This window comes from Emydura macquarii, unplaced genomic scaffold (assembly GCF_026122565.2).
Source record: "Emydura macquarii macquarii isolate MOO-44397 ecotype Brisbane River unplaced genomic scaffold, CSIRO-AGI_Emac_v2 contig_2369, whole genome shotgun sequence".
NCBI lineage: Eukaryota > Metazoa > Chordata > Testudines > Chelidae > Emydura > Emydura macquarii.
The window spans coordinates 948,686-971,280 of NW_027132506.1; the positions used below are offsets into that span (position 1 = coordinate 948,686).

At 47.0% G+C, this 22,595-nt stretch overlaps 1 long non-coding RNA gene across 1 annotated transcript; it reads left to right on the forward strand.

Moving 5' to 3' along the window:
• The first annotated feature begins 1,126 nt into the window (after window positions 1-1,126).
• On the forward strand, window positions 1,127-15,323 carry LOC137161709 (uncharacterized). The gene is made up of 3 exons (XR_010922158.1): window positions 1,127-1,223; window positions 13,174-13,279; window positions 15,161-15,323. It is a non-coding gene; the product is annotated as an uncharacterized lncRNA (long non-coding RNA).
• Window positions 15,324-22,595: the final 7,272 nt, after the last annotated feature.

Consider the following 22,595-nt stretch of genomic DNA (forward strand, 5'->3'; position numbering starts at 1 on the left):
CTGCCTCGCTGCACAGTCAGTATCGAGGGGTGCTGAGCAAAGCAGCAGCAGCACAAGAACTGGGGAATGATAGGATCCCACAGTGTAGCTGTGGACAGGTTTCTCCTTGGTGAAAGTTCCCTTTGTTTCTTCTGCTTTGACCTCTATCTCCTGCGCATCACCATAGCATCTGAGCACCTGCCAAAATGAGCAGGTGTTTTCTTGGTGCGGGTTCTCTGACTTGGTATCCCCTCCCAGCTCAGCACAGCAGGGGGTCATTTTCAAATTATTATGATTATTGTACTGGGGAGGGAAAGCTAGAGCCCAGAAATAGTTCTTGAATTTGGATCAGAAGGTGGTAGAGGTTCAAGAACATCCTGATCTCTTCAGGAAGGGAGCACAGCCACCAGCCAGCCACAGACAAAGCCATGCATCCAGCAGGGGTGGCCACACATTTTCCCTTTAAACTTTTTTTAAAGATAGAAAATGGGGGGTTTCAACTAAGGGAGAATTTGACAAAAATGTTGGCTTGCCTCAGGATTTTTGTTGTTGTTGGAGTTTTCATCCGAAAATCCAAGCCCCCCTGAAATGAACACTGGGGCGGCTGGCCATTGTCAGCTGAAGGTTCTCTGGTTTTCAGTTTTTCAACAGAAGCTGACGTTTTCCACTGCAACAAATATTGTAGGTTTTGCTGACGTTTTCGGTAAGAAGTTTCCCATCAGATCTAGTCTCCAGCTCTCCATGGGCATGTAGCTTCCTTGTCCCCCTATGCTGCCTCTTCAGCTTTCACCTACCTCTCTTCAGCAAGGCCCTCACCATTACCCAGAGTGTACTACTCCACACAGAAAGATGCCCAGGCAGCTTGGTCCAAGTGGGGCCTTGGAAGGTAAAATGCTAATGAGCTCTGAATGGCATTGGCCTCCGTGTAAGCTTTGTATTATTTTTAATCTCTCAGTGCCTTTGTTTGAAATGGATACGTAGGGGAGAAAATAGAGATAAATTAGCCCCATTCTGCTTGGGAGAATAAAGTGACCCTGAACAAAGACAAGCCGAGGCAGCGAGCTATTGTTCCAATGGCAATCACAACAGAAATGAGAGGAACAAATGCTAATTTCTCCTTTCCACAACCAGACACGGGGGGCGAAAATGCTAATGGCGTCCACAGAGGGCTGAAGATAAAAGTCTGCGTTTGTGTGTATGCGCACACGGCCGGATTTGAGCTCAGAGATAAGCTGGCAAACAAGGTAATTAAAATAATTAAAATGCTAATCAAGGGGGGCATCGAGCTGAATGATAGACAGGCGTTGACAGGGTGGGGAGGTGGCGTGGCAGCAATGGCTGTGGGGATAATGCATTCACTCTATTGCTAAGAAATGTCAAACCTTTTATCCTCGCCCCTGGGAAAGTGGAAGAATGAGAGACGGCGAGCAGGAGCTGGGGCGGGTATTCAATGTGAGGGGCACATTTAAATGTATTTATCTTACAACCAGGTACTTTGGAGGACCTGGGGACTGTTTAGACTCTAGTGAGCCACAAGTCAGGAAGGATGGGGAAGATCCAGAGACGAACACCAACTGTTAAGAAGAGAGACTTATCTTCAGGACGGGGCAATGTCCTGTCGGGCTCCATGCCAGCACCAGCACCAGAAGAGGGGCTTTCCGGCCCTTGATCACTTTGTGGCAGCTACTCCCAGTTTGAGATGGGTTCCCCAATTTGGAGTCCCAGCTGCCCTACAGGATCTGCCAGGCCACAGGACTGGGCCACACTATTTGGTCTCTGTCTGTTTTCTCTCAGCCCCCACTCACAATGGGATCCCCTTGATGTTTCCCCACCAAGCCCTAGAGTGCCTGCAAAAAAATTAAACTGCCTATCTGCTCTGTCCTGAATGCCATCCCTCCACCCCGCCTGCTGCCCTGCCCCACGCATCACATCTCTTCCTCACCCTGGTTGCTCGGCTCTCCAGAGCAGGCAGGAGTGTGAAAGAACACAGGGAAAGTGTGGCCTGCATGGACTCAGGCATACCCAGCGGGGCGCTAGGGCTGGCCCCAAGAAACTGGGCACACTGCAGGCCTCCTTTGGGAGGAAATACAGCCTCCAAAAAGAGGCAGATGTTCTCTTGCCAGAGCCACTGGAGAGCAGGGTCTGTTCCAGAGGGCCTCTCTTTTCAGAAGCAGGGATTACTGCTCCCCTTGTCCCTCTGACTCACACCTTGCACTCTCCGCTGCCCCCCAGCGTACAGAAACCTCCTGTATTCCTTTCCATCCTCCCCATTCTTTGTCCACCCACTCCCCCGGTGCTCTTCCTCACTCCCCGCCTGTGGTCCAGATCCCCACCATACCCCACAGTCGTGTCCCCCCGCCCCATTGCTGACCTTTGTCCTGATCAGTACAACAGGCAGGAAAGGGAAAAATGAGTGGAAGTGGAGATGGGGCATAAGAAGGGCAAACGGATGTATCCCTTCCTCTCTTTCTCATCTCATTCTCCTCCTCACCTCACCTCTTTCCCTGCACCTCCTCCCCCATCTTTTTCTTTTAGAAGTGGCATAAATACGGTGCTCAATGTTTTGAGATAAGCTGGCCGAGTCTCTTTGTTTGCTAAGACAATAACAGAGTGAGTACGCATTAGTGCTGGAGCAGTGACGAGGACGTTGGATTACACAGATAGCGCTCAGAATCCGTGTGTGCCTGCCGGGTTACTTTTAGCATTCATCGCGCCTGTCATGCCAACCAACTGCATTCTTTGCTAATCCAGCCAGCGAATGAATTGGGAGCTTCCTCCCTCCCCCCATTACCACTGATTCGCTGCTGCTCCTCTTCTACAGCACCCCATGCTGTCATGTTCTGCTGATCTTCCAATGCAATCGCAAGAGAAATGATGTGACCCAGCGAGCACAGGCACTGGAGGGGAATTTTGCCCAATGTAACAAGCATATTACACAGTACACAAAGAGTGCACAAAAATTTGTAAGACCACGTTGCTCACAACATACCACAGATCCATGGCCCATGCTTTTTGTCATGCTATCTGGGCTCACAATCCATCTGAAAACAGGAGGCATTTCTTAAAGAAAACAGCTACAAACTACAAACAGTCTTCTGCGCAGCTCAAGTGCCAGCTTTCTCAGCCTTGTTTACCAGAGGCTGCAGCCTCGACAGCTCACAGAGACATCTAGTGCTGAATTAATACTGCAAGTAAACACATCATTACACCTAAAGCAGTTTGCCTACAATTGCACATACATTTATAGATGCATAATAAATGCACACGGATGTATTTGCTTGTACTTGTATCTTGCTTGATTGAAAAGTGAAAATTGCTTGTTGCCTGACTTTGCCGGCAATATAACCCAGCAGTTCTGTCACCCCCCTGCTGTTCTGGAGACAGAATGTAATCACAGGGAAAAGTCTGAAGTGCCAAGTGCAGAATTCTAGAGAGGCCACCTGACTAGGAGTTCTGCACTGAGTTACACAATGTCTACTGAAGAGAATTTTTAAGCTAGTTACGTAACCAAGCAACTCTGGGCTTTAGCCACTTTCTTGGGCTCCATCAGAACAAGGAAACAGGACAAACACCGCAATATGAACTTAACACCCTGTCATCCCACTTTGCTAGTTGGGATAATTCCTACAATCAAATCTTCTCCATCTTCAGCACTGAGGCTAAATGAACTCTCAGGACTGATGGAGTGACATTCATCTGTCCAATACCAATCACACTTTAATCTTAGTGAGCTTTCTATAGTGTCGTTTCCCAACATCGCATAAAGCACACCCCTAACCAGTGTTCACTGTGCTGCACCACTGTTCAGTGTGCTGCACCAGCCCCAAGAAGACCTGGATTCTAGTCCTGGCACTGGCCTGCTAGGTGACCTTAGGCAAGTTACTTCACCTTTGTGCCTCAGTTTCCACATCTGTAAAATGGGTATAATGACACTGACCTCCTGTGTAAAGCACTTTGAGATCTACTGGTGAAAAGTGCTCTATTCCCTGCTCCTCCAACTGGTGCTTCCTTTGGGAACGCCTGGAGTCATGGATCCTATAGCAAAGGGAACATCTGTTTTCTTTGCGAGAAGTTATGGAGACAGTGTCCTTGTGGCAGCTTCTGTAAAGGAAGGCGGTCATCATCTTTCCAAAAGTTTTCATGAAGCTTTTTTAATTGAAATTTGACAGTTTCAAAAACATTTTCAGAACATTTTGCTTCTCTTTATATTTTTGGTTTTCAGTTTTCCTCCTTCCCTCTCACCCCCATCGCCAATCTTTGCAGCTACTTTTCCCCCTTTCATCCATTTCATCACAGAAAAAGGGGAGGGGTAGGAAGGAAAAATGATAGATCAAAAAAAAAAAAAAAAAAAGATAAACCCCAAACCAAAAAAAAAAAAACCCTAAGCTTTTTACTTTCCAGTTTTGTTGGGGACAAATGGAAAATTAAACAAAGAAAATTAAGATTCGTAGCCAAAGTTTCCAATGTTCAAACAAAGTCATTTCTCAGTGAAAAGAGTTTGATGGGTAAAATTGTACCCAGCTCTACTCTGTGGTTCTCTGCCGGGTCGTCACACTACGGACGTCATTGCAGTACAGGCCAGAACGTGGCAGGGGATGAGCGCGCGAGACGACCACGCTAACAGCAGCAGCTGGATTCATTCTGCTTAGGTAGGACAAAGGCTGGTTGAATGTTCCTGAGGGAGCACATGCAGGGATGACCCATGTTACAGCCTATAAAAGCACACCGAGTTTACCTGCTAGCCTGGCTTCAGCCCACAGCTTGTTCGGGGGGGACAGCCATGGCCCCACTTTCTTTTGGGGATGTGGATGAAAGCGTGGCAGGTTGCCAGGTCTGACGTGCGCCGGCGAGCTCTGAGGGCATTTGACAGGTGTGGCTCATACGTGGCTCTGTATCTAGGCCCTGATCTCAAACCTGCTTAACCCACCCTGGAGCGAAGTCCTCAGCTATGCGGGAGCCCACCCCTCTCCTTCATGCTAGGACACCAGAGGAGACAAGTGGCGGGTGGTGCGCTGGCGAGGGCTATCTCCTGTTGCCATGGCACCCGTGGGCCTGTGAAGGGAGGGAGAGGGAGCCGCAATGGATGGTTTATAGGCTGCCTTGGGAAGATTCAAGGCAGATGAAAGTGTTGCAGATTATGAAAGATTTACACAAGAGGGCATGCAGTCAGGCAGGGCTGCTGAGGCCTCTCCCCTCCGTACCCCTCTGCATCAGGGGAGACAGACACATAGGGAAGAGCTAACGCTCAGGGGTCGCAGCCGAGGGAGTCGTGCCCTCAGCGTACGGCAGTGACAGTGGTGCTGGCTTTGGAATGCATCCCAGGGGATAGGAAACAGCCCCAGGGCACCACCGGGGAGTCTGCTAAAAGCTGCTCACTGGCCCAACGTCCTGCTCAGGTGTTGAATGGACCCAGCTTGCATTATATCCTGAGCGAAACTGCTTTGCTAAGCCATTGGCAGTGGAGGTCTGGCTGATCCTGGGCCTTCTCAGCTTTGCACAGGCTCACAGTACAGTTCGCATGCCATGCCCGGCTCTTTTGCCTTCGGAGAAAGTCTAGCGTGCCAGGTGACAAACAGGATGATAGGGATCACCAGAGTGGATCAGACCAGGGTCCATCTAGCAGTGGCCAGTCCCAGCTGCTTCAAAGGGAAGGTGCAAGAAACCCTGACGTAAACAATATGGGATAACCTGCCCCCGAGGAAAGTTCCCTCCAAACCCCATTAGTCAGAGCCTGGCATATGCCCTGAATCATGAACTTGGTCAGCTATCCTGTGAAAATCTAGTATTTGGAAGCCTACTTGGTGACTTCTAAACCAACAGATTACAAAAGGAGTCACATCGGCATGGGAGTTGATTGTGCTATACGGGGATTAGCCATGCCAAATATCTACACAGATGCCTGCATTTGTCTCCATGAACTATCCCTTTTGACTGTGCTTTTCATCATTCCCCCAACAAACTTTACACCCGTAGCCATCTATGGTGTCTTGTGCTGGGATCCCACCAGTCGGCTTGGATTGGGTTGATCTTTGAACTGGAGATCTCCAAGAAACACTTAAGTATTAGGAAGAAGTGGGCAGCACTTTTGCCTCTAAATCAATGCCCCAGCCTGGTTCTAGGAGGTGCTGCACTGCTGGAGGTATTCAGATGAGAGATCAACCAAGGTCTTCCTGACCACTAGTAAAAAGTGCCAGAAGACCTCTAATGGTCACGAGGGTAAAGATATTAACCCTGAATGGTCTAGATTCCCACCTGGATAAATACATTCTGCCTACTGAAGCTTCCCTGCTTGTTCTCAGTTAGATGCAAAATTCTGCCCTGGGCTTCTGTGAGTTGTTAATCAACTGCTGTGACCCACCCCAGAGGTGGCTGCATTTTGGAGGTAGATGAATTGATCTGCATGTAGATGGTGTTTCAGTTTAAGTTTAGATTGAAGAGAGCTCCATCTCCACTGAAGACCTTCCTATAAAGAAAATAAGAATTAAACATGTCATCTTAGAAGCAGAAAATATCACTTCAACAAAAGATGTTCCGAGTGTACATAATGTATCCTCTTTCTGTGAATAGGATATTCATCATGAGCCTCTTATAGTTCTCTAGCAGTCTTCAGCCTTCAGGATCCCAAAGCACTTCCTGATTTGAGCCTTTAGGCTCACATTTTCAAACTTTTCTCCAGAACCAGGAGGGCTAGAAACTTCATTTGAATTTTAATGCAAGCAGAGATTCCCACATGACTTCAGGAGCTGGGGCTTTAAAAACATCAGATACTGTAAGACTTGATACAATTGAGAGAGTTGGGAAGAACTGGGCTGTGAGATCATGGAAACAGCTCCTTTTTAACCAAAGAACAGCTGAGCCTGCGTGCAGGTGGGTGACTGGTGCCAATTCAGGACAGAGCATTCAGTTCATAATGGGGAGCCTGGTAGATGCTTAACTATAGCAGCAGGGACATGTGTTAACGAGAATAGCAGTCTGGGGCAGCACTGCCCCTGGGTTATGCTGGTTTCTCAGCAAGCAGAGGAAGAGAGAGAGTTTAGCCAGCAGTTAAAGGATCTTTTCATCTCAGAGGTCCTGGGGTCCTAACCTAACTGAGCTCATTAGTGAAATGAGTTTGGTGGTGTCTCTAAGGGTTGGCATTTCACATCGCAGATTCATCACACAATACGGCACAGATGGCAGTTTCTGCTCTGAGGAGCTCCACGATGGAAATAGAAGTGCAGGGGCAGAGCTGAGCGGGGAGTCCAGACTGGAATAATCAGGGGTGCCACAGGACTGAGCTGAGCACTGGCAGAGTGCTAAGAGGAAAACTAAGTGGAAAAGTGGAAAGCGCCTGACAAAACCAGAAATCAGACACCACTCTGAAGCTCTGGCTTGGATATCAAGTGCTGATTTCGATACATTTGCTCATGGAACTTGGGGACCCAGTGAGAGGTTTTAGTTGATGCTGTTAAAAGGGAAAAAAATCCACGTGTGAGGCGCAACATGGAGACAAGGCCTGAGCTGCTCTGCATCTCCCAGTCAGAACTTCCTGCTGTAAATGAGATGTAGCTGAAACCAGGTCCCTGCTCTTGGCAGCCTGCCCGGCAGTGGTCTAAACCTCATTCAGCAGTTTGAGGCTTGCAGACAGCTATTTAACACAAAGAGCCAAGCTGTTCTCTTTTCCCTTAGGGCTACCATCCCTTTCACTTCTCAAATGCCAAATTATAGTCTACATTTAATTTCAGCGCCATAGGGAGATTCATGTCAGAGGAGGGCAGCTTCATTTAAAATTAGCCACATTAGATTAACAGTGATAGAGCCAAGAGAGAGATGGGGGAGGGATTCCCCGAGAAGAGCAAGATCCTACACCACCTACCTCATTTCCAGCCTTACCAAGGGACGCCGCCTCCCCTGCATTCCCCGAGGTCTCTGGAGGGATTCGTTCATTTTAGCACCATGTGTCCATTCACTTGGATGCTATTTTGAGTGTTTCAAATTTTCACAACATGGGCTCATCCCAGATTCTGGAATGAGCTAAAATGCTGAGTTCACGGAGTATGTAAAGCTACATTAACAGCAAACTCTCAATAACTGTTCCTCCAGATTGGCAGATCCCCACTGAGTCAGTCTCTAGAAAAGGAACCTATATGAACCAAAAGTGATGGCGATAGCTCTGTTGGCTTCCATGGCTATCAGACACCTGGAAAAATCTGACCGGATGGGCTCATGAGCTGAGGTGGTTCAAAAAATGTTAGGGTTTTTTTAAGCAGAAGTTTTTGATGTTTTTTTTAAACAAACAATTGAACCCAGTGATCAGCAAATATTTGGCCACACCCTTCTGAAACCTAAACAGTTTTGGCAGACTAATTTCAGCTTTTCAATGAAAAAACCCATAACAAATGTTGAAGAAAAGCAGACATTTTCTGTGAAATTTTTTGCTTTTTAAACCATCCCCCGTTTTTCTAGGCAAAAAAGTTTTGATGAAAAATATTTGTCCAGCCTCTATAAAGAGCTTCAGTGCCTTTTAGCACTAGGTGAGGATGAGACCCAACCACAGCTGTAAAGGTAATTGGCAAAGAATTGTTTTCAAAACTGTGTTTGTGCCGTGATGCGGAAAGCTTTTAAATGTTTATTTTTCCTGCTTGTTTATCCTTTATAAATATCAGGAAAGGCAAGTCTGGTTTTTCCTGGTTCTGCAGGTGAATCACTCAGGGATATTTATTGTTAGCTGCACCACTTTGAAGGGGGCTGGCTCCTTAGAGCCAGTAACTTTTCTCTGGAATGTTCATTAGGCTTTGAAGTTGAACAACAGTTAAAAACAAAAAAACAAAGGTTGAAACAATCTGAATAATAGTCCCTTCTTCTCTCAGCTGCCACTGGTTTTGAACGTCTAGTGAAATGCTGGCACCACCAGTCTTCCTGCCTAGCAAAGACCTGAATTTCTAATGTAAAAAAAAGCAGGAGATTCTTTTAAAAAAAAGGCTTAGAGACTTTCCTTATGTGGCATAAAGCAGCAAGAAAAAGCACAAGCCCAATTGTTTTCTTTGAGCATCACCTCCCTAACTGACAGATCAGCTTCCATTTATTCCTGTCCCACAGGCCAGTCCCTTCCAAAGCCACTTGCTGCTTGTGTAGCCTTCTCCCATTCATCTTGGCATTTACTTGCATGTCCCCCACTTCTCCCCCTGTGCTAGGAAGGGGTTATTCCAGTGGCTAGGGCAGTGAGCTGTAACCTGGGAGAGACCTGGGTGCTGTTCCTGGCTCTACCAGTGGCTTCCTGTCTGACCACAGGCAGGTCCCTTCACCCCTCTGTGCCTCAGTTTCCCCTCCCCCCAAATAAGATGAGGATAATGATCCTGACTTCCTGTGTAAAGTACGTTGAGACCTGAGGGAAAACACTGTATACAAGGCAGGTGCTATTATTCCCTCCTGCTCAGCCTAGCCACTCTGTAAGGTACTTCTATGGTCCCCATTGCTGTAGAATCTGAGCACCTCACAACCTTTGCATGGATTTATCCCTGGGAGGTAGGGCAGTGCTGTTATCCCCATTGATGGGGAACTGAGGCACAGAGAGACTAAGGTGGCCACACAGGAAGTCAATGGCAAAGCTGGGAACTGAATGCAGGTCCCCCAAGCCCTAGCCTGGCAGCCCTGCCACTGATCATCCATCCTCTCAGCCATGTCTCTTTCAAATGCCTCAGGTATGAGGCTTCATTGAGAACAACCCTCCAAGGAAAGAAGTGTTTAAAACTATCTGTGCTCCCTCCATCCCCTACTGCACGAGGTGCCTGAGCTCCAGACTTTAATCAAGATGGGGCAGGGCTCATAGCCTGATGTACCTTCCCCCTTACACTAAATTACATCAGGGGCCGTGCCATTGAAATCAATAGGCTAACACAGCTGCAAGCAAAGACTTTGGCTCCATGGCTCTGTTTTATGCAGCCCTGTGCACTGGCCACACCCAAACAAGTCACAATGGGGATGGGGAGTCAATGGCTTGTGTGAAGTGAGTCCAATTCCAAGTCGACAGGGGTCCACATCCGAGACCCTCCCCGCAATGGACACTGACAGGCTCCCCTGGTGGGCAGCCTCACCCAAGCAGCCTAGGACTGAATGGGCCCTGAAGTCTGGAGGTGGTTCCTCCCATCAGAGATGAAGTGAACCGGTGGGACTATGTGCAAGACTCGTGCGTGTTCCTTGCTCCCAGCTTGTTCCTTGCTCCCAGCTTGGGTGAGCCTCCTGCCTCCTTGCTCCTTGCCTCCTTGCTCCCAGCTTGTTCCTTGCTCCCAGCTTGGGTGAGCCTCCTGCCTCTCAAGCAGAACCAGCCCAGGGGCCCATCAGACCTGGGCTCCCTGTTCTGCGTTGGTGCTCGTTTGCTTCCACACCCTAGCCATTCATTCTCACGGCTAACTCCAGGAGTGGCAGGGGACCCAACAGTCTCAGGGACACCTCTTCCCCCATGCCCGCTGGTGGCAGTGACAGCTTGCCAGGAGGCTTGTGCTGACATCTATAGATTCCTGCTATCTGGAGTGGCAGGGTGGTCTCTGCCCTGCCCTTTGCTCTCCCTTGAAGCCTGCAAACATAGGCCCATCGGTGGGCACTGCATGCACAAACGAGGCACACAAGTCCATGCGTGTGTGTCTACACACCCACACCGGGTACTGGTGTGAAGCTCCCACCCATCCGAAAGTTCAAAGCCAAGGAACTATGGAGTTGAGTCCACATGGACCATATTTCAACCACACATGCGTTGAAACATCCACACTGACCCCTCCAGCATGGCCCTCCTCTGCAGCCAGCCTCCCCACCCCTCCTAGTCTCCCAGTTCAGCTTGCATGCACAGGAAGCCACCAGAGCTGTGACAGAGGGATGCACCTGCTAAGACAAGTTCTGTCATGGTGAACCTTTCCATGATCCTGCTTGCCCTCCCCTTGCACCGCCCCCCTCCTTGGCAAGTTGCCAGAGTGGGCACATCCTCCATACATACTCCTGGTGCACAGCTCTATCACGTTAAAAGGCAGTGGGCAGCAGCTCTACTGAGCGTATCCCCACCCTTCTGAAGACCGGAGAGTTGACTTGATCCTGGCATCCCCTGCCAGGTAAGAGCCCTACGCACGAGGTTATAGGCTATGCTGGGGCAGGGCTCTGTCTCTTCTGTTGAAGCTTTTTCACTTTGTATAAATACTTAAATAGTCATTAGACCAGAAAAGAGAGAGAAAGAGAGACTATCGCCCAGTGGATAGGGACTCAGCTGGGAAGGGGAGAGGGGGTGGGTGATACCAGATTTCCAGTCCCTGTTCTAATGTCTTTTCAGGCATGACAGTCTCCTGACGGCTAGATCTACTAGACCACAGAAGAATCTCCCAAAGCACGTGGCCTGGCAGAAAGTGCACTCAAGTCAGTGGGAGTCTTTCCATAGGTTTGGATTCAAGGCCCTGCCACCTTTTAGAAGGCACCTGCCCAAAGCACTGTCGAGTCTACTCTGGGGAGCAATGCTGCCTCGGCAGGGAGATGAGCTAGGTGTCCTATGTCCATCTCCAGTCCGTGTGATGCGGCGTGATCGACAGGGAAGCTTTCTCCTACTATCATCAGTGTGAATGGCAGACAAGGCCATGATGCATACTGAGAGAGCGCTGCTTTGCCTGGCGTGTGTCACACTTCCATAGGGCAGCAGAGAGGTTAAATGATTTATGGGCCTGTATTCTGAGAGACTGCAGCATGTGGTAGGTGTGGAGATTAGCTGTCACCGACAGATGCAGTACATTAAGCATGTTTTCAGCAATCAGCTGTTATTTATTTTGACAAACAATAACTCATTAGGTGTAAATGAAATTTATCTCTGGGACACGTCAATGAAAACAATGCTTTTTCCTTCAGTGGAAAGAAGGACTGTAACAAAAAAAAAATCTCTGTCTCAGAGACTGAAAGATGTACCAGACCAAGGTTATTTCAAGAAGGATGCCTTAGAATACTATCAGAGCTTGTTGCTTGAAGAAATCAATGTTCTGCTAGGGCCAGGTTTTCAAGTGCTCAGAATCCACAATTGGGATCAAAACTCAGCTCCCAGGTAGCACCTGGCCTCAGTTGTATGTGCTGAAACCTTCTGGAGTTTCTGTTTTTACTGTCTGGAGACTCAATTAGGTGTTATATCCCCAGCCCAACAGACTTAGGGAAGAAGTTTGGGAGGGTTACTGGATCTTCTTCTTCGGCTATCCCTTGATATGAGGATGATGTCTGCGCAAAGCATTCATGGTGGACTTTTTGGTGGCTAAAGAGCCCAATTTGTGCCTTGCAGATTTTCCCACAGAGGTGACAGATGTAATCTTGAAGGAGACGACTAGAGTTTTGTGTCCTTTTTTTCCTCCTCTGTCTCATGAGTACGTCTGTTCTCCTCAAAATGGGCTGTAGCTTGATGTCTGGTATGGTGCCACTGTGTTCTGTTCTGCACCAAGTCCTCCCAGTTTGTCAGATTGTTACCACCCTTTTTAAGGTGTACTTTCAGCATGTCTTTTAAGCATTTCATCTGCCCTCTGCAAGCCCTTCTTCCCTGACTTAACTGAGAGAAGAGGACCTGCTTTGGGAGATGAGTGTCAGGCATACGTACACAGTGGCCAACCCAATGGAGTTGATGTTTCATGAACTGCGTTTTTACACTGCTGAGGTTGGCTGCAGAGAGAATGTTGATGTTATTGCATCGGTCTTCCCAACTGATCCTGAGGATCCTCCTAAGGCAGCACTGCTGGAACTGCTCCAGTTGCTTGAGATGTCATCTATAGGTCACCCAGGTCTTACACTCATAGAGGAGGGAGGGGATGACAACGGCCTTGTAGACCAAGATCTTGGTGCCTGTTTGCAGATCTCTGTCATCAAAGAATTGTTTAAGTAGTCTTCCAAAGGATGTGTTGGCACAGCGGATCCTGTATCGATTTCTCTGTCGATGCTGGCTGTTTGGGAGAAGTGGCTGCCAAGGTGTGGGAAATGATCCACATTTTCCAGGGGTTTTCTGCCAATAGTGACTGTGGAGTACAAAGAGTAGTTTGTGCAAGTGAGGGCTGGTAGAGTACCTTGGTTTTTCCAATGGTGAGAGAGAAACCCCGGCTGTGATAAGTGTCTGCAGAAAGATTTAGGGTGCTTTGTAGGTCAGCCCTATGTATGCAAGGATGATGCAATCATCTGCATACTGAAAGTCAGTGATGTCAATTTTCATGATCTTAGATTTTGTTTGGAGACATTGGAGATTGAAGAATTGGCCATCCATCCGATATTCAATCCTGATTCCGTCAGGAAGGCGGTCGCGGATGAGAATCAGGATCACAGCAAGGTAAATGGAAAAGAGTGCTGGAGCAATGTCGCGGCCCTGCTTGACACCAGTGTGAATGATGAATGGTTTGGTCTTTGAGCTGTTGCACATAATGGTGGCAGTCATCCCATCATAGAGTAATTTAATGATGGAAATGAATTTCTGTGGGCAGCCAAGCCTACACAGAACCTTCCATATGGCAATGCAACTGATGGAGTCAAAGGCCTTGGTTAACCTGAATCTGTCATGCCATGAAGATCATGTCGGTTGTACCTCGAATTGGCCTGAATTCACACTGTGATTCGGAGAGAAATTCCTTGGGAAGGGGGAGGTTATTGGATACTGCTTTGCCAGAATCATTTTTAATTAACATTTTCCATCAACGTATTTAATATAAAAGATCATTATAGTACAGATGAGATATAGATGTTGAGTACAATTTTCTAAGAAATTCAGGAGTCTAAGTCCCATGGAAAGTCAATGCGACTTAAAGTCCTAAGCAGAGTTGTTCAGAAAATGCAACTCTCATGGGAAATATTTGCATTTCCAAGATTAGTTTCTGTTTCAAATTGGAACAGAGAGTTGCAATATCAAAAAAATTCCGACAAGTTCCAAATCAGACACATCCAAATGAAGACTGACATTTTCAATTGCAACAAAATTCAAATTGTTCTTTTGAATCAACATCTCAACATAAAATGCTCTTTTGGGAGGATTTTTAAACCAAACAACCAACCATCTGAAGACGCCACAACATTTGTATTGAAACAAAATAAAAGTTGTCCTTATTTTGACTGTCAATTCAAAATAAAATCTTTGTTTGGGCACTCCATGATGGCATCAATTTTATTTTATTTTATTTTATTTTTTGTTGGACTCCACATTTTCCCCAAAAAACATTTTGAAGCTGTCTTTTGATAGGAAAACTTTCCACACCAAAGATTTCCCCCAGCTCTACTAAGTCTCTTAAATCTTCTTGAAAATGTGTCACAGCAACCAATACAGACCTATCAACTGATCACAAGGGAGTCTGGTGCATTCTCTTTAAGAGGGTACAGTTCTGATGAGAGTTGGGCTGTTGCCATCAAATTAACCTTTGGTTTTCCTGGTACAACACTCTTAGATTTAAGAGTTCCCTGTGCATTGTTTCAAATGTGATAGATAGATTCTCACAGCCCAGTTATTGGGTCAGGGATTACACGCAGGAACTACCAGGTGAAAATAAATTAATATATGCAGCTGCAGGCTGGTGTCTTGAGATATTCCTGGTTTATATCCTCCAGCCACTAGAGGGAGTGATAATTGCACACACTTGAACAGGTCTGTGTGAGTTCAGCAGGGAGCAATGGTACACAGACAGGCATTGAAGTAGAATTGGGTCTATCCAATTGGAAGGTGCAGGGGAGCAACCTATCCACCAGAGGGGGCAGGAGCCAGCAAAGAGTTGCCAACTCACAATTTTATTACAAGTATCATGGTAATTGGTGTTTTTCTGAAAGCTCCAACTGCTGGAATCATGTGAATTCACAAGAATCTCAGCTTTATTTTTAAAGTACATTTCTAGCCTTCTGATTGCAGAGAAAAGCATGACAATATGACCCCAGTGTATTCTAAAGAATCCAAAGCCAGAAGGCCTCTAAGAAGAACCCCAAATGTATTTTTTTTTTTTTTAAATCTCATGATTTTTCAACATTTGGGATTGGCAGTTCTAAGAAACTACTGCTGCAGGCCAATACTGGTGGAGAGTGACCTACCCTACCTCAGCCCTCCAAGTCAGTGCAGGGGAAGCTGAGGTACTACCAATGCAGCATCAGCGCTGTCTCCAGCGCTGTCATTCATTTATAAGAATAGAAATTGGCATGATTTTTTTTTCAAGTGCTCATTCTTGCTCTTCTTCCTCAGGGTTGCCGTTCTGATGTGTTGCTGCCAGTCCATCGGGACTAATTGTTTTGTGATAGCTGGGAGAAAATAGTCTTGACAACGTCAGGAAGATCGAATTTGTCTCTTAAGCAATTTTGCTCAGACATTCATCCCTCTCCCCCTTCTCCATGAAATGTAATAAAGATTTTTCCAATACCACATGTTCTAAGTAGATAATTATATGGTGTAATTGTGCGACTGAACGGAGTTACACTCATTATTTCATTAGGCTAATTAAGTAAACACTTGATGATAATTAGCTAAAAATTACTTCAAGGATAAAAGAAAACTGATAGAAGTGAGCACAGCAAAATCTGGCAGGGACCATCTTTTTGTCCAATGTTAGTACAGTGCCTAGCACTATTCTCTAGCTAGTGCCCGTACGCAGTCCCATAATGCTAATAATAAATAAGGAGTGAGACGTAGTTAAGTTAGTAGCCTAAAGGACCCAAAAGAATCCAGAACACTGAATATCAAAGGTTCATTTAATTAGCCATGGGCATACACCCCCTTCTAGAGTGGGACTCGATAGCAACTCTGCATTCACAACAGAACAGAAGGAAAGAAGAATGTATAGTTTCCCCTTTTGGATTGAGTGGATAGCCAGTCTTTGGGGCCTTGCCAGTTTGTTTCTGTTAGGCGGTGAAATGGATGATAAAGTTGGATATTTATTTGGTGCAATCCTGTTTAGTTACAAAAGAAGTGGCCAATGTCCCGTTTCCCTGAACACAACAAAAACTAACAGCACTCAATTTCCTTGCTCACAATGTCCAAACTTGCCTTTCCAGCGAGTCTTGTGCTCCAAGTGGCAATGTCTTTCTGCTCTCTCTTGGGACCATGCGTGTGGCTGCTTATCTCACTTTCTGGTAGCTTTCTGCTGGCTTTCTGGCTCGAAAACACACACAGATGCACACAGCTGCAAACAAAGAATCCCCTCACACCTACATTTGCAACTAATCTCAGGGAAACCTCTCAGGCCCCCTGGCTTAACTTCTTCAGTGTTGCCATGTGGCCCATTGCCTTGGGCAGTGACTTCCTCCTGTTTCCATCTATCACTCTATAAAGGGCCATTTAATTGCTTCTTCCATTTAACTTGAATGAAGGATGGTTAGTGCCCCCGTCAACTTTAACCAGGCTTGTGACTGATGGCAGTCATTAACACCTCCCAGCACAACTGTATCCATTTGAAACTACAAGGTGAGCTGAAGGTAGGCACGATGCAATTACTGTTACTGGAATATGGCTGTAACAACCCTGCGCTTACAAAAACACCCCTGGGATTTTAATGACCACAAACTGTCAGGGCCTTGGATTTACATCTCCTCTGAAAGATCTTAGCTGACTGAGACAGATGTGTTTTTTTCCATGACAACCAAATTAAATACCCACAAAGAGGGCAGCTCATTCTTTGTTTATCTGGGTTACCCATGATGGCCTTTTCCAGGATTGTCATGAAGTCCCATTAGCAGTGCTGAAAGTTTGACCCATTTAGAGACCAACAGAAATTTAGAACCTGCCCTGGAAGTGGATGTCAGCTGTACATGAGTCTACAGAGATGGAGGTTGGAGGAATGAGCTTGTCCAGGAGTATTTTTCAGAGTTAATCACGTCTCAAAAGTAGGAAACAGTTTTTGAATGAGCAGCTGGTTTTTGCCCTATCTGTTTGCTGGGAAAGATACTGGTCTGAATTCAGAAGTCCTTTCTAAGTTCTTTGTCAAAACACCCTTTGCCTGCTCAAGGGCCAAGGACTTCAAGATGTGGTCCCCTTTCTGTAGCTATGTTTTAAGATCAGCCTTAAGATGAAAGAAGTTTAGAAGCCAGTAGGAAGAGTCAGGTCATGAGGACTTGGGGAGACATCTCCGGAAGAAGGTAGCAATTTAGTTGCAAGCAGTGAGGTTGTGAAAGACCCAGCGTCTCTCCTCTGTAACAGCTGTAAATCTGTGGTTTTTGGTTATTTTTAAAAAAGCGAACTACTAATTTTACCCTTCTGTGCTACGAACCAGCTACTTTTGAACCAATCAATGGAAACATTAGCCGGAACATGGGGACAAAGGCAGGAACAGTGACAATGTGATTCAGAAATCTAAATGGTGAGTGTCAAGGTGTCACTATGGACAGATGAATGAATGTTCTGCAACACACTGGTGGCCTTCACAGAGAATGACTATAAAATCATCATAGAAATCAGTGATCAAAAAGGCCCCGCCAGCTCACCCGCCCCCTGTTCCATTCCTCATTCCAGGAAGATTGCTGCCTATAATTTATTCTCCAGGCATCAATGAATGTTTCTTAGAAAAGGTCAGATCAATAAAATGGCTGTTGTATTTTTTTTAATGTCTTCTGCATTAAGATGAATAGAAAAACGAGGGTTGGTTTGTGGATGGCTATGTGATACCCCTATAGGGTGTCCACTGAGATCCAGGCCAAGACAAACTAGTGACCCAGTTGGTTGCCCCTGTGAAATGCATTTGGTGATGTCCAAGTTGTCACTGGGTCAAGTGCTGAGATTCTAAGCTCGTGTGTGTGGGGTGGGAGAGGTGCAGTGCCTAGCACATTGTGAGTACAACGAGAAAAGAAATGATCGTAAGTGTCTGTCTACACAGCCCAGATACAGCTACCACAGCCCCTTGGCAGTTATCTTAGCAGAGGGGTCGAGGACTGAATGGGCCATGGAGACCAAGCTGCGCTCTCCCCCCCTGCAGATGGTTTCTCCTCCCAGTCAGGGTTGAAGAACACTGGCAGGGCAGGAGAAGGTTGTACTATCTATTCTGTGGATAAAAAGCCCCATGGGGCTGCCATCTCAGCATCTTTCACCAGCACTAAATTCATGCAATGCCCCAACAATCAGCAGGTACCCCCGATCTCATTGGAGGGTCTGGGTGGGACCTGACAGTGGAGATCACTGTTGGGAAAAGCCCTTGAGAAAAATCCCCTATCCATCTTTGTTACCAAACACGGACACATGGGGCCAAATCTGCTTCTGTTGTAAATCAACGCAGGTCCATTCCCCTGGGGCCAATTCCCCACTCATTCCGGCATAAATCAGGAATACACCCCACTGAAATCAGTGCAATTACAGCAGTATAAAACTGGTGTAAACGAGAGGATAATCAAGGCTACCCCTCGCGCCATCTCAGGGCTGGCAATGACCTGTGCCGTGTGTTAAGAAGCTCAGCCTCTGTTTGGTGTTAGTTTTGACTTCCTTGCCCAGCCTGGCTGCAGGGCTGGCCCCTGCTGCATCTGGCTCAGCAACAGAAAAGTGTGAGTTGTGACATGTATCATAATGTGTTAAGGTTTGCTAAAGATATAATAAACAGTTGGGTTAAAAAAATTAATAAGAACTGGCCACCTAAATTAAAAACACATGAAAGCTGGGAGACAGGGATCCAGACACAGGGATTATGGCACTTAAGATACTGAAAGACAACTGGGCTGCTCCTTTTCATCACCCACCAGTGTTCACCTGAAAGCTATTAGCTGGATTAAATTTGCTACTAAAAATATATAATTGTACACTAAAGTCTATACTTTAAGATATAGCGAGAGATTGATTTCTTTCCCCGCTTGATTGGATATATCAGCTCAGAAAATAGTAAGAGTCTGTTGTGTCTGCACCAGCAGATGAAGAACCTATAATTCACCATTGCAGGTTGCAGCATTGATGGGACCGGGCTGTTTTTCACCACCATTCTGTCTCTTTGTAGCGCTGATATTACAGTAACACCTATGGCCAACAGCTGAGATCAGGGCCCCTTTTGCTCAGTTCTGCACCACCCCAAAGAGCTCGTGATGTCAGAATCATCCTCTACAGGTTATGGATGGAGAGCTGAGGTGCAGCGACATCACAGGACACACCCAAGGTCACTCAGGAAGTCTGGGGCAGAACTGGGAAATGAACCTCTTGGATACCAGTCCAGGACCCTAACCACAAGGCTAGCCTTCCTCTCTTTGAGCAGCATTAACCAGCAAGGTGGTAAATAGACAAGTCTCGGCTACACTCCCGCCTGCCTGACTGTCACCATGGTGGGGCTGCAGTTGTGCTGCAGTACAGGCCCCAGCTGTGCAGGTGTGGGTCTCCCAATGGAAACCCAGGAGGGGGAGAGTTACACACAGGAACTCCATTCGGAAGGTGTTTCCCCAGGAGGCACAACACTTAGGGAGGCAAGTCGGGGGGTCGGGGCTAGAGTGACCCTTCATCCTCAGTGCTGCGCAAGGAGGGGGCACATAACTGCACCCCCCCAGGGGGAGCCCCAGGAAAGATCTGAGTCTCAGTGAGGCACGATCACTTCCTTCTAGCTCCATGGGGGATGGAGGGTGTTTTGCTACAGCTCTTCTCAGGACACAGCACGTCCCCTAGCATACGGGCAAATAGGGAGAATCTGGTACCACGCCTTCACCTGCTGCCTGCCCTTCCTCACCCACTTGTTCCTAAGGGGAGCAGCATTTCCCTCATCATACCCAGAGCCACCATCGGAAGAGATCTAAGGCAGCCAGGGGAGCGAGTTCCTCCCTGCACAGCCACATTAGAGCTGGCCACAGGATGACCCCGCCATGGTGTGAAGCCCAGTGAGAGGCATACTTACATGAGTCACTGTGGCAGAGCAAAGAATGCACAGGACGCAGACAAGACCTGATGGAGTGTGGAATGCATTGTGGGAATAGACAGGAGAGGAGAACAGGGTTGAAAGGGAGAGTGAAAACGCAGTGGGATTTGCACAGCGAAAACCCTTTGGGTGAGAATTTGCTCCAGCTCCCAAAATGCACTACAGAGATTTCTCACTCATCAGGGTCTGTGCTGGAGCTTGCTCGTGCTCCAGCAGCTCTGTAATCCATGCCCCACAGAGCACGCGGGCCCAGCTCAGGGGTTCTACAAACACAGCTGAGCAGTTCCATTACACTTTGAAGTTGGGTGGTAATAGTTCCAAATAGATTAAACAGGCCAGCTCCTCTGCTGGTGGAAATCGGTGCCACTCCATTTTCTTCACCAGCATGATACCCGTTCACACCCACCGAGGATATGGTCTAGAATCTTTTATTATCCTTCTCCCTCCTGGAATATTGCAGAGCTGTTTCCTACAGACTGAGATGGACATTAATTAAAGGAAAAGATGGAGTTTCTCCTGCTTTGAGCAGGGAGCTGGACTAGATGGCCTCCTGATTCTAGGGGAAAAAACCATACATGAGACCAGCTCCTCTGCTGGTGCAAACCACCGTAACTCCAGTGACTTGGCTGGAACCTCCGCGGACTTACATCAGCTATGGAACCCAGCTCATAGTTTGGCTTGAACTAATGTGACTTGCATGTGTAATTTATTGCTAAAATGGGATTCTTGCTTCTCTCCCCAAGCTGCCTGCAGAGACTGCTGGCAGCTCCTGGAATTTCCAGAGCAAAGAGAAGGGGAGAGAGGGATGAATAAAATATTATCACAACAGCTTTACTACAGCTACATGAAGCCGCTACTCCGTGCTGCAAGCTTCATTTTTAAATAAGCTCAACTCAATTCCCTGCAAGGGAAGGCAAATGCGTTGGGCTTTTAGGAGAAGGCACCAAAACAGAAAAACCTTTGTTTTTCATCAGATCGGGCTGGAGCTGGGTTAATTACGCAGCTCTGTCCGGATACAAGCGATGGAGCTTTATTCAGTACAACTGTTCCTTCATTAATGAATTGCAACCCAATTTTAACTGAAGGAAGGGGGAACAAAAAAATCCCTTTGCCAACATGCTCTGTTTGCTGCTGCTGCCTTTCATTTCCATAACTTCAAAGTCATGCATTTTTTAAACCAGCCTATTTTTTTTTGTCCAGTTGGACTCTATTTGATCAGCCAAATAAAGAGAGCGAGTGAGAGAGAGACACAGAAAGACCCCGGTGTACCTGGCACTCTCTGCACATGCTCCAAGCTCTAGCAGGATGGAGGGAGTGGGTGCACAGATGTTACGGCTGTTGGGCCGGACTGCCCTTTCACTTGCGTTGGTGCAACTACACTGATTTCAGTGACGATGCATCATGAGAGCAGGATTTGTCCAGTTGGCTATGGGCCCTTTCTCCTCATCTGGCCCCTTCTCTAGGGCACAGGCAACACATAAGAACAAACACACACATATACATGCCCGCCTACACACTCATACACATAGTTCTCTAACCTCACAGTTATATTCGAACACAAATCCCTGCACACGCTTCCAGACACACACACATTTATACACACTTAGATATATAGATCTATTCCCACACGCAAACACATGAATACACTCTCAGGCACCCAAGTACAGCTGCGTGCACCCCACCCTCTTCATTTCAATTCAATTCAATTCAGTCCTGCTTTCTTGGCCTGAGACCCTAGAGACGTGTTGCCAAAGCACAAAAGAGAGATTCCAGGTCTGTCAGAGGCAGGTACAATCTACCCAGATCAGAGCTTCCCACTGTCTTGGTGTTTCTCCCCCTGTACGCATTTGTCACTAGTGTCCATTCCTGATCTCTACAGGTTACTATGTGGCACGACCACACCACCATCTCTCTCCCCGTCTCCTTTCTCCTCACAGCATTTCGATAAAAAGTCTATCATGATTCCAGGTAATTTGAAGAAGTCTCTTCCTTGCACATCCTGGAGCAGTATGATTCCCTCCCCCCCCAGCCTCAATTTTTCCTCTGCTCTGTGGCTGCACAGTTGCTTCTCTCTGACTTTGCACTGTACTTTGTGCTTCCAAATTTCCACCTCTCGTTTGCAGTCCCGGAGTCTGTGTTTGGCGAGAGTCTGGCTTAGCTTTGTGCATTTCACTGTAGCAAAATAGTCTGCCAGCAAGACAGGTCTGTGCAAGGATCTGGAGCAATCTGGATTGTTTTGCAATACTCACTGTCTTGCACAGGGGGTTTTAAGTGCAAAGCTAACATCTTGGGCATTTTGGGAGGTTGTTTGCACCTCTGGTTGGGAAGTTAGAGACACACACACATTGGCATATAGTCACACAAATCCACAAACACACCTGCACTCTCTCAGAGACACTCATTCATCTGTAAACACACACACATCCACTTTTAGATACACATATACCTACACTCTATCGCAAACACACACACACACAGAGCTACACTTTCTCAGACACTCACATGCCCACACAGCCACGAGTATACACAACTGTGCTGTCTCGCTCTCTCTGTCTCAAACTGCAGACTAAATGAGGAACATATGGGCTGATGTGATTAAAAACAAGTTAATTGCTCTGGATCCCAGCATCTCTTCCCGTCTCTCAGCCATTACAGCTGGCGAACAGGGCCACTTTCCCTGCTATCTATTTGCCTGAGCGAAATTCTGTCTGAGGTGGCTGGAAATCAGCTTCAGCTTGGCCCAGCTGGGTCAATTTGCTGTTCTCTTGATGGGTGTGAAGCACAGGGCAGGGGGCAGGGAGGAGGCGTTTTCTG